Source organism: Hypomesus nipponensis, chromosome 16 (assembly GCF_054491055.1).
Source record: "Hypomesus nipponensis isolate SF chromosome 16, ASM5449105v1, whole genome shotgun sequence".
Lineage (NCBI taxonomy): Eukaryota > Metazoa > Chordata > Actinopteri > Osmeriformes > Osmeridae > Hypomesus > Hypomesus nipponensis.
In genome coordinates, this window is record NC_140376.1 from 218,669 (window position 1) to 227,203 (window position 8,535).

The following is an 8,535-nucleotide window of genomic DNA, read 5'->3' on the forward strand; positions in this document are numbered from 1 at the left end:
TTTCAAACATAAATATTACAGAGTTGAGCTATTGTTTTGTTTATTTGATTCTCCGAGAGTGCTTTCATTTGGGTTAGAGGTTAATGTCTTTTAGTCTAAATAAAGTTAGTTGAGCGTTTATAAATCATTCAGCAATGTTTCAAAATGACTTTGTGAACTGTTCGATTCTCTGCAGCCTCGCCTTGTATGAAGGACAACCACAAATCCGTCGACTGACATGACAGTCTCTCGGGGTGTTGGATGTGATGGACTGAAGACTGTGAGAAGACCAAAATTGCAGAAAATATTTTGTTATAAAATGTAGTTTTATATTGGATAAAGTCATGGTTACTTCCTTTGTGTTGTTAACGCTATCGACGTTTTTTTGTGTGGAACAATAAAATGGTTAGCGTCACCCATCTTCTTCCTTGGTGCTCAGTGTAAAAGGTAAGACAATATTTTCAAAACCAGCCGATATCTACAGAAAAGCTCAGGTCCAAAAGTGATGTACTACCGAGTCCAGAGCATCGTGTCTCTCTCTACTAGTTACTGCAGCGTTTTTGTTTTGCTTTGGTGAATATAAGTAGCCTACCCTATGCTTGCTTGAGTAAAAAGTTAAATTAGAGCTATGGGATGTAGATACGTAAATCGAATCATGCACGATATATAGGCTATAATATTGAAATCCGCTATAACGCATAAAAAAAAAGAAGCTTATGATGTCGCGTCGAGACAGCAAACGCGCATAGCGATAGTTCACACGGTGATCTACTATTCATAAAACAAAAACTCATTTTGACGAATAGTAGGCTATGTGATTTGTTCCCGATGCAGTCAGGTATGCGGTGTGTGGGGAAGTTTGGTCTGTGGTGCAATGTTTCAGGTTGCCTTGATCTTAGTTTGTGTAGCTTGCAACATGGATCGGACAACACAGCAGTGCGAGGTCGATAAAGAGACATTAGATATCTAATAACAACGTAACATTTAATTGGTGCTACAAGCCCGAATCAACGCTTAGAATACCCGTATTTAGCCTATTCGCTGCTGTTTACAATTGCGCGTTCATACGTTTGTCTATCCGTATACGTCAATTCTTCAAAAGAAGACGTCAGATTAGTATTTTATATAGTTGGCAAATCAGACACTATTCAAATTCATAAATAAACTAAGTTATATCAGTTTTATCTACAGACAAACCCGCCAATCATTTAGGGCCTAATGGGTTTTGGGAGTTGACTGGATTTTGTAAAAAAAAAAATTACAAAGCCAATTCCAACTGGTTTTGGGTTGCCTTATTCATTTCAAACTGAATGCAAGATGCCAAGGATACAGTCTGTGCAGCTCTACCTCTGTACTAAATCACATCACATAGGTATTTTTGGTTACATTGCCTGTTCAATGAGAAGTGAGTGGGAAACGATGGCTCAAAATCCATTTACAGTAATAGGCCTACTCTGGTAAATATTGGCTTTTTTTGGTCACACACACACACACACACGCACACACACACACACACACACACACACACACACACACACACACACACACACACACGTACGCACAAGGATGCAGATTATCAAAGACATATATCCACCCATCTCCAACCAAGAATGTGAATGGGTAGCTAACTGACATAGTGAGAGGCTGTTAGCCGGGTGTGCTCCGCGCTGTGCAGAGGTAAGCTCCGCTAGCGTAACTGTCCATGGTTCTGAAACGCTAAGTGGCTTTCTTCACTGCAAACTTGCGTCCTCCCTCAAAAACTCTTAAAAGCCCGGGTTGACATTTCAATGCCTTTTATTGTATTACCTTCCTATTTAGCTCTGGTTTCTGAGCTGAAAAGGGAGTTGGAGGGAAAAGTATATAGGTTTTTGGATTAAGTTGCCATATACACAACTTTATAAAGTATTGAGCCAAGGGAAAAGCTACCCAAGAGCAATAGGATACCTTTGTATCTCAAAGGCCTCCATGTACACAAACCAAATATTACAGAAAATAAATATACAAAGTTGTGAATTTTTATAATTTCCCAACAGAGTGTGAGATGGATAAGTTTCTGTCCCAGGACTTGGTGTGTGAGGAGAGGCAGCAGGTCTCTATGTCCTCCTGTTGATAAATGCAATATTGGTTAGCTGGTTCAATTTCAAGGTAAACATTAGTCCCCAGAGGATATTAAATAGATCCTAGCCTTTGTGTGCCGTCTGTCCAGGACTGGGCTTGTAGGAAGAGAGGCCGTCATGTGACCATCCTGGCCGTGACACTTTGACTGTGAGAACACTGGAGAACATTTCAAGAAAGGCCAAACTTTTGGTCTAATGTCAAACTGAAATTGTGTGAGAGAGCTGGGTGTGAGTCCGTCAGCTGTCATCTCCTGGCTGGCTCCAACCCCCCTCCGCCATGTGTCTGCGGGGGCAGGAACCAGGGGGGCAGAACCAGGGGGGAAGAACCAGGGGGGCAGAACCAGGGGGGCAGAACCAGGGGGGAAGAACCAGGGGGGAAGAACCAGGGGGGCAGAACCAGGGGGGAAGAACCAGGGGGGAAGAACCAGGGGGGCAGAACCAGGGGGGCAGAACCAGGGGGGAAGAACCAGGGGGAAGAACCAGGGGGGAAGAACCAGGGGGGCAGAACCAGGGGGGAAGAACCAGGGGGAAGAACCAGGGGGGAAGAACCAGGGGGGCAGAACCAGGGGGGAAGAACCAGGGGGGCAGAACCAGGGGGGCAGAACCAGGGGGGCAGAACCAGGGGGGAAGAACCAGGGGGGAAGAACCAGGGGGGCAGAACCAGGGGGGCAGAACCAGGGGGGAAGAACCAGGGGGGAAGAACCAGGGGGGCAGAACAAGGGGGGCAGAACAAGGGGGGCAGAACCAGGGGGGAAGGACAAGGCGGGTGCACCGCGTAGGTCAAAGGGGGGGGCTTGTGGTTGAGCAGCAAAGCACAGCCAGTTCTAACTCCTGTCTACATGTGCCCTCTGCTCCATGCCTGCCTGCATTATTTCACACATTTAAATTCTAAATGTTTGTTCTGGCCCAGAGTCTTGGCTCGGTCGTTCTAAACTGTGGAAATTGATTTTAGTCAGCTGTCACAGCAGGCAGGCTTCTAGAACTCCCACGGAAATACATATTTACAAAAATTATGTTTTTTCAGGGTTTTTTTTCCGGGAGGGGTGTTTCATTAGCCGTCTGCCACCGCGTATGCTTCGTAAGATGAAGCGGCTGGAGTCAGACTGTCCCTTCAGCGAAGTAGAGGAAAGTCAACATCCAGTCCCCTGTACTTCTCAGTGGTACGTTCCCACTCAGTAATCTGTGAGGAGTCCCACAACTGCAGGCCAGTCCAACTTTTGATATTTAGGGACCATATTTCACTCCTTTCTGAGTATCAATCAGTGACAAGAGTTGTGGAAAAAGATCTGGGCTGCAATGAGATGAACTACCGACCAGAGACTTATACAATCCTCACGGTCGTATCTCTTTACAATAAGATATTTGGAAGGTGGAATAAAATTGTTTCATGGCAGAGCTTGAACCGTGAAGAAAGTCGATGATTTTGAAAGGTAGACAAAATGATTAAATGGCAATGAAACAGAATGGAAATTAAAATAGGTTCAAGGCATCAGATAGTAATGAAAGAACAGGGCCAATACTTCAAAGACCAAGAGTTCCACATCCCACAATTATACAAAACAATTAGGATTAAAGGCGAACACCGGAGATAGCAGGAGATATGGATAAATTATCACAAAAAAAGAAAGATGTGACTCTGGTCTGACCTTCATTAAGAGAGAAAAGCGGCGCTGGCTCAGAGCTGGCCTTGCTAGCAAGGCCCTCTCTCTCAAGGCTGTCACACGCCAGATAAGATTAGCGAAAGGATCCAATCTGTTCTAAAATCGGTTATAATCATCAGTTTGGTTAAAATATTAGAAGACTTAACAAAGAAACAAACACACGATAGTCTGAAGGAAAAATATTTCAATGAATCAAAATCAAAATCAACACACAAAGTTTAAACACTACACAGGCAGTGGCTAAACACATAGGCCAACATCACTAACAAAATAGACCCAACCTCCTTCTGTCCAGGACAGCACAGCGGCTGGACATCACAGCTGGACATCACAGCTGGGCATCACAGCTGGACATCACAGCTGGACATCACAGCTGGACATCACAGCTGGACATCACAGCTGGACATCACAGCTGGGCATCACAGCTGGACATCACAGCTGGGCATCACAGCTGGACATCACAGCTGGACATCACAGCTGGACATCACAGCTGGACATCACAGCTGGGCATCACAGCTGGACATCACAGCTGGACATCACAGCTGGGCTTGGCTGTCAGGAAGTTTCTCCGGTCAGCACACCTGTCAGAGCGCTCCCTGGCTCGTGTTCAGATTAGAGGGGAGAGAACAGCTCAGTGGTTAGAGAAATGGACTGCAGATCAGGAAGTGGCAGGTTCTGAATACTGACCTCACACTGCTGGGTTTGAACTGTACTCCTCATCAGAGGCTGTTATATCCCATTCTGCCCCTCATTCTGCACCTCATTCAATCCCTCATTCTGCCCCTCATTCTTCCCCTAATTCAATCCCTCATTCTGCCCCCCATTCAATCCCTCATTCTGCCCCTTACTCTGCCCCTCATTCAATCCCTCATGCTGCCCTTCATTCAATTCCTCATTCTGCCCCTCATTCTGCCCCTCATTCAATCTCTCATTCTGCCCCTCATTCTGCCCCTCATTCTGCCCTTCATTCAATCCCTCATTCTGCCCTTATTCTACCCTTCAATCTGCCCTTGTCTCTGTTTCCAGTGGCCTTCCCAGACGCTGCCTTAGAGGAGATGAAGGGTGAGTGGACTGGCAGCCCCCTGTTCTCCTGGCTGGGGCAGATCTAGGTACAGTAGGCAGGAGCTAAAAGGGCAGCCATGAAAGAGAGGCAATTAAAACATCTGACGGCTTCTGAAGGCAGATAAATTGATTTAGATGTAAAATTCAAATAATACAAAAAAAAAATATCGAAGGGGGTTGATTAATTATTTTCCCCCCAGAGATCTGTTCTATTGCTGTCAGATAATGTATCTGTTTTCATTTTCTTTACACTTCTGCTGCAGAATCAAGAGAGCAGAGGTTCAAAAGACACGGCTCTGTTTGGCTTTCAGAGGCCTCGTTCTAAACAAGGCTTTGAAAACATTTTAATGTGTTTCAATCTGTTGTGTGGAGATGAAAAACAAAAAACGATTCACTTTTTAACTTTTGTTTGTGCAGCTGCATTTATTTTGCAGTCATAACTGGTCATTTATTTACGTGACCATGTTTTTTTATTATATTTTTCCCTGTGTTATAAGATAGTATACATGTTGTATTGAACTGAACACAATTTAATTCTATTTAATTAAACCTAAAGGCAGATATTTTGATCATCAAGTTTCCCTAAACTGCTGCTAAAATATAGTAAATAATAAGTTTAATAAATAAAAACTCTCTATTATAAAGACACATGAATCCATGCCTTCATTCAGTGGCTGATGTTGCAAACCAGGTGAAACCCAGGTTCAGATCAGTAAAACACGTGTCACCAGGTACAGTCTTCTGGTCAGTAGAACACGTGTCACCAGGTACAGTCTCCTGGTCAGTAGAACATGTGTCACCAGGTACAGTCTCCTGGTCAGTAAAACACGTGTCACCAGGTACAGTAGCTCGTTAAGACAGGAACCAGAAGTTGGCGAAAGCTCAAGGCTTAGAACTCTGGACTAAAGCACCACTCCACCTTCCACGACCAAGACTATCACTGAATCAATAGCTCCTCCCCGCTCTCTCTCTCCCTTATCTCTCTCTCTCTCTCTCTCTCTGTCTCTCTCTCTCTCTCTGTCTCCCCCACCTCTTCCCCCCTCCCCCTCCTTCCCCTCACTATCTCACCCTTCTTTGGCTCTCTTTTCAACCTAGGGTTCATTGTAGGATGTCAAACAAAGGGGTTTATCAGAGGCTCTTAATGTACCCCCCACCTCTCTCCTCTCTCGGCCACCAACTCCTTCTCTTCTTCTCTTTTCTCATTCATTTATTCCACTGTGTGTGGAAATAGGCCGGGCAACAATTAATTTCAGAGTGAATTCAGGCAGGATCTATTACCCTCTCTGCCTGTATTGCTCTAATGGAAATCTATTTCACTTCTCTTTTGTGTCCAATATAATTTAATGCCCATTTTATTAATGGCCTGAAATAATTACGGAAGCCTTTTGTGATTCTTGAGTATGTTTCATTTAATTGTGTAATAAATGTCTAATCATGGCCCCCATCTGAAGCCATTATGGCATTAAAATTAACAATTACGCCACAAATGTCTTGGTGAATGCGTTGGGGTCTATAGAAATCGCTGCTGATAACAAGACACATATAAATCATTCATGAGAAAAAAATCTCCAAAAAGAGGAGGGAGAGATAGGAGGAGGGGAGGGGAGGGAGGGATCGAGGGGAGGGGAGGGGAGGGGAGGGGAGGGGAGGGGAGGGGAGGAGAGGAGAGGAGAGGAGAGGAGAGGAGAGGAGAGGGGAGGGGAGGGGAGGGGAGGGAGGGAGAGCAAAAATAAGTCAGTAAAGGAAAGAGGAGAAGAAAGAGGGTGAGTTTTCTTTATTCAATTGAAAAGTGGGGATGGCCAAAAGATAGGGCATTTTAAAACTGTGTCACCCTCTCCACTTCCTTTCTTCTCATCTTCTCTCTATCTCCCTTTAATTTGCCCCCCTCTTTATTTTTGAAGTAACAGATTTCACTTTAGGAATTCATTAACCGTTAACTTGGACGATAAAATATCTATCACAACCTCCGCCCGGTTCCTTTTCTAAGCTGCGTGGCGCCCCGTTTCGCCGTTGTGGGTGACCGAAGGCAATTAAAGAGGCCTCGCGGCCCCCTCCTCCCCTCTCCCGGATCACTTCCTCCCCACTAACAGGAAGGCTGCTCAGCCTACCAGCAAGAATTGTTTTCTTAGTTGCCAAGTATCCAAATTTCACGGTGTGGGAAAACTCCATCTGCCACTAAAAAGCCTTGTCGGTTCCTCTATGTCACTTCCAAGCTAATATTCCACAATTGGTTTTGGTGAATCTATTCTTGTGGCATCTTTGACCATGGTGTACACAGTGGCTTCCAGAGCAAGACACTGCACAACTCCAAGCAGGGTGTTGATACCAGTTGTCTCCAAAACCTCTATATTTAAAGCTACTCCGATCAACCGCTACCTGCGCTGTCATGTGGCTATAAATCTCTGCAGATATGAGCGGAGAGTGCGTTCAAAAGCGTACACTCATGATACCAGCAATCCATTGGTTGGATAGCAGGGAAGACTCATCTATAGTGAGATTGTCGTGATATTTACTGAAGCCGGCCTTGGGAACTCAAAACCCCATTTGGCTCAACTCGTTGGTCCACCTTAATGTGAGGGAGTCAGACTGTCCTTAGCATCCTTCAGCAAGACCGAGGGAATCTTCTACAAACACTGACATCAGTTAGATCAGTTGAAGAGAATGTATTTTTCTGTTTAGAGGAATAGGCACTGTTTGATAATAGCTTGAAGGTTACAATAGCTGATTCATTACAACATTGCGGTACGAACTGGAGGTCAGCTTTTATAGTTTACTACACCACACCACTCAGCTCATGGGTCGAGCACAATCATATAATCACCTTCATGAAAAAGGCTTCTCTACGTCTTCACTGACCTTAGATAAGAAACTGAGAGTACTTGAAGCTTTACCGTGTTTATCTATACTCACATCTACAATTCTCTTCACACAGATATGAAAAGTTATGCAGAATATTTCAGTTGAAGGGGGCTTCATAAGGATTCGTAACAACCAACTTAAACATTTAATTACAGCTGTATATGTGTGGGAGTCTACTGTAATTCATACCTACACCCAGAATACTTACCCAGCAAACTTATACTGTACATTTTTTCACGTTAATGGATTTGAATGTTGCTAGACCATTTTTAACAGCATTGATGGTGAATTTCCACACGCCTACTGTTTTATGGTATTAGGCAACATACTTTTATTTAAAAAAATGTGCCAATGTATCAAAACATACTGGGATTTTGAATGTTTTTGATTAAGACGTCATGAAGATATCATGAATGTTTTTGCTCTCAGGTAAAGATTTACTGAGGCTATTCAGCATTCGTAAACACACTGTCAGAAGGATAATTACTTTCAGGCACCAGGTTGAAATAAAGCATTCTCTAAATGAAGCGTAGCTTGGCTAAATGATGTTTCCATAACCAAGCACAGCTTTACAGTCCATAAATATGCCCATTAAGGATCTCTCCTCTAAACATATCCCCACTCATTTAATTCATCTATTTAACTGATGTGCAAATTAACCTTGGCATTTTCACAAAGGCACTTTTATGCGGTGCACCTCACACCTCTCTTCACTCTTCTTCCAACCAATTTAATTCCAAGCTCCAGATTTCACGGTCAATTTTATTTTGCTCACTCTCAAGGAGTCCATCATCAATTCTTCACAACTTTTCATGTCCCCTTTCTCTCCAGATCCACTGCGAAATTGCCCATTCACG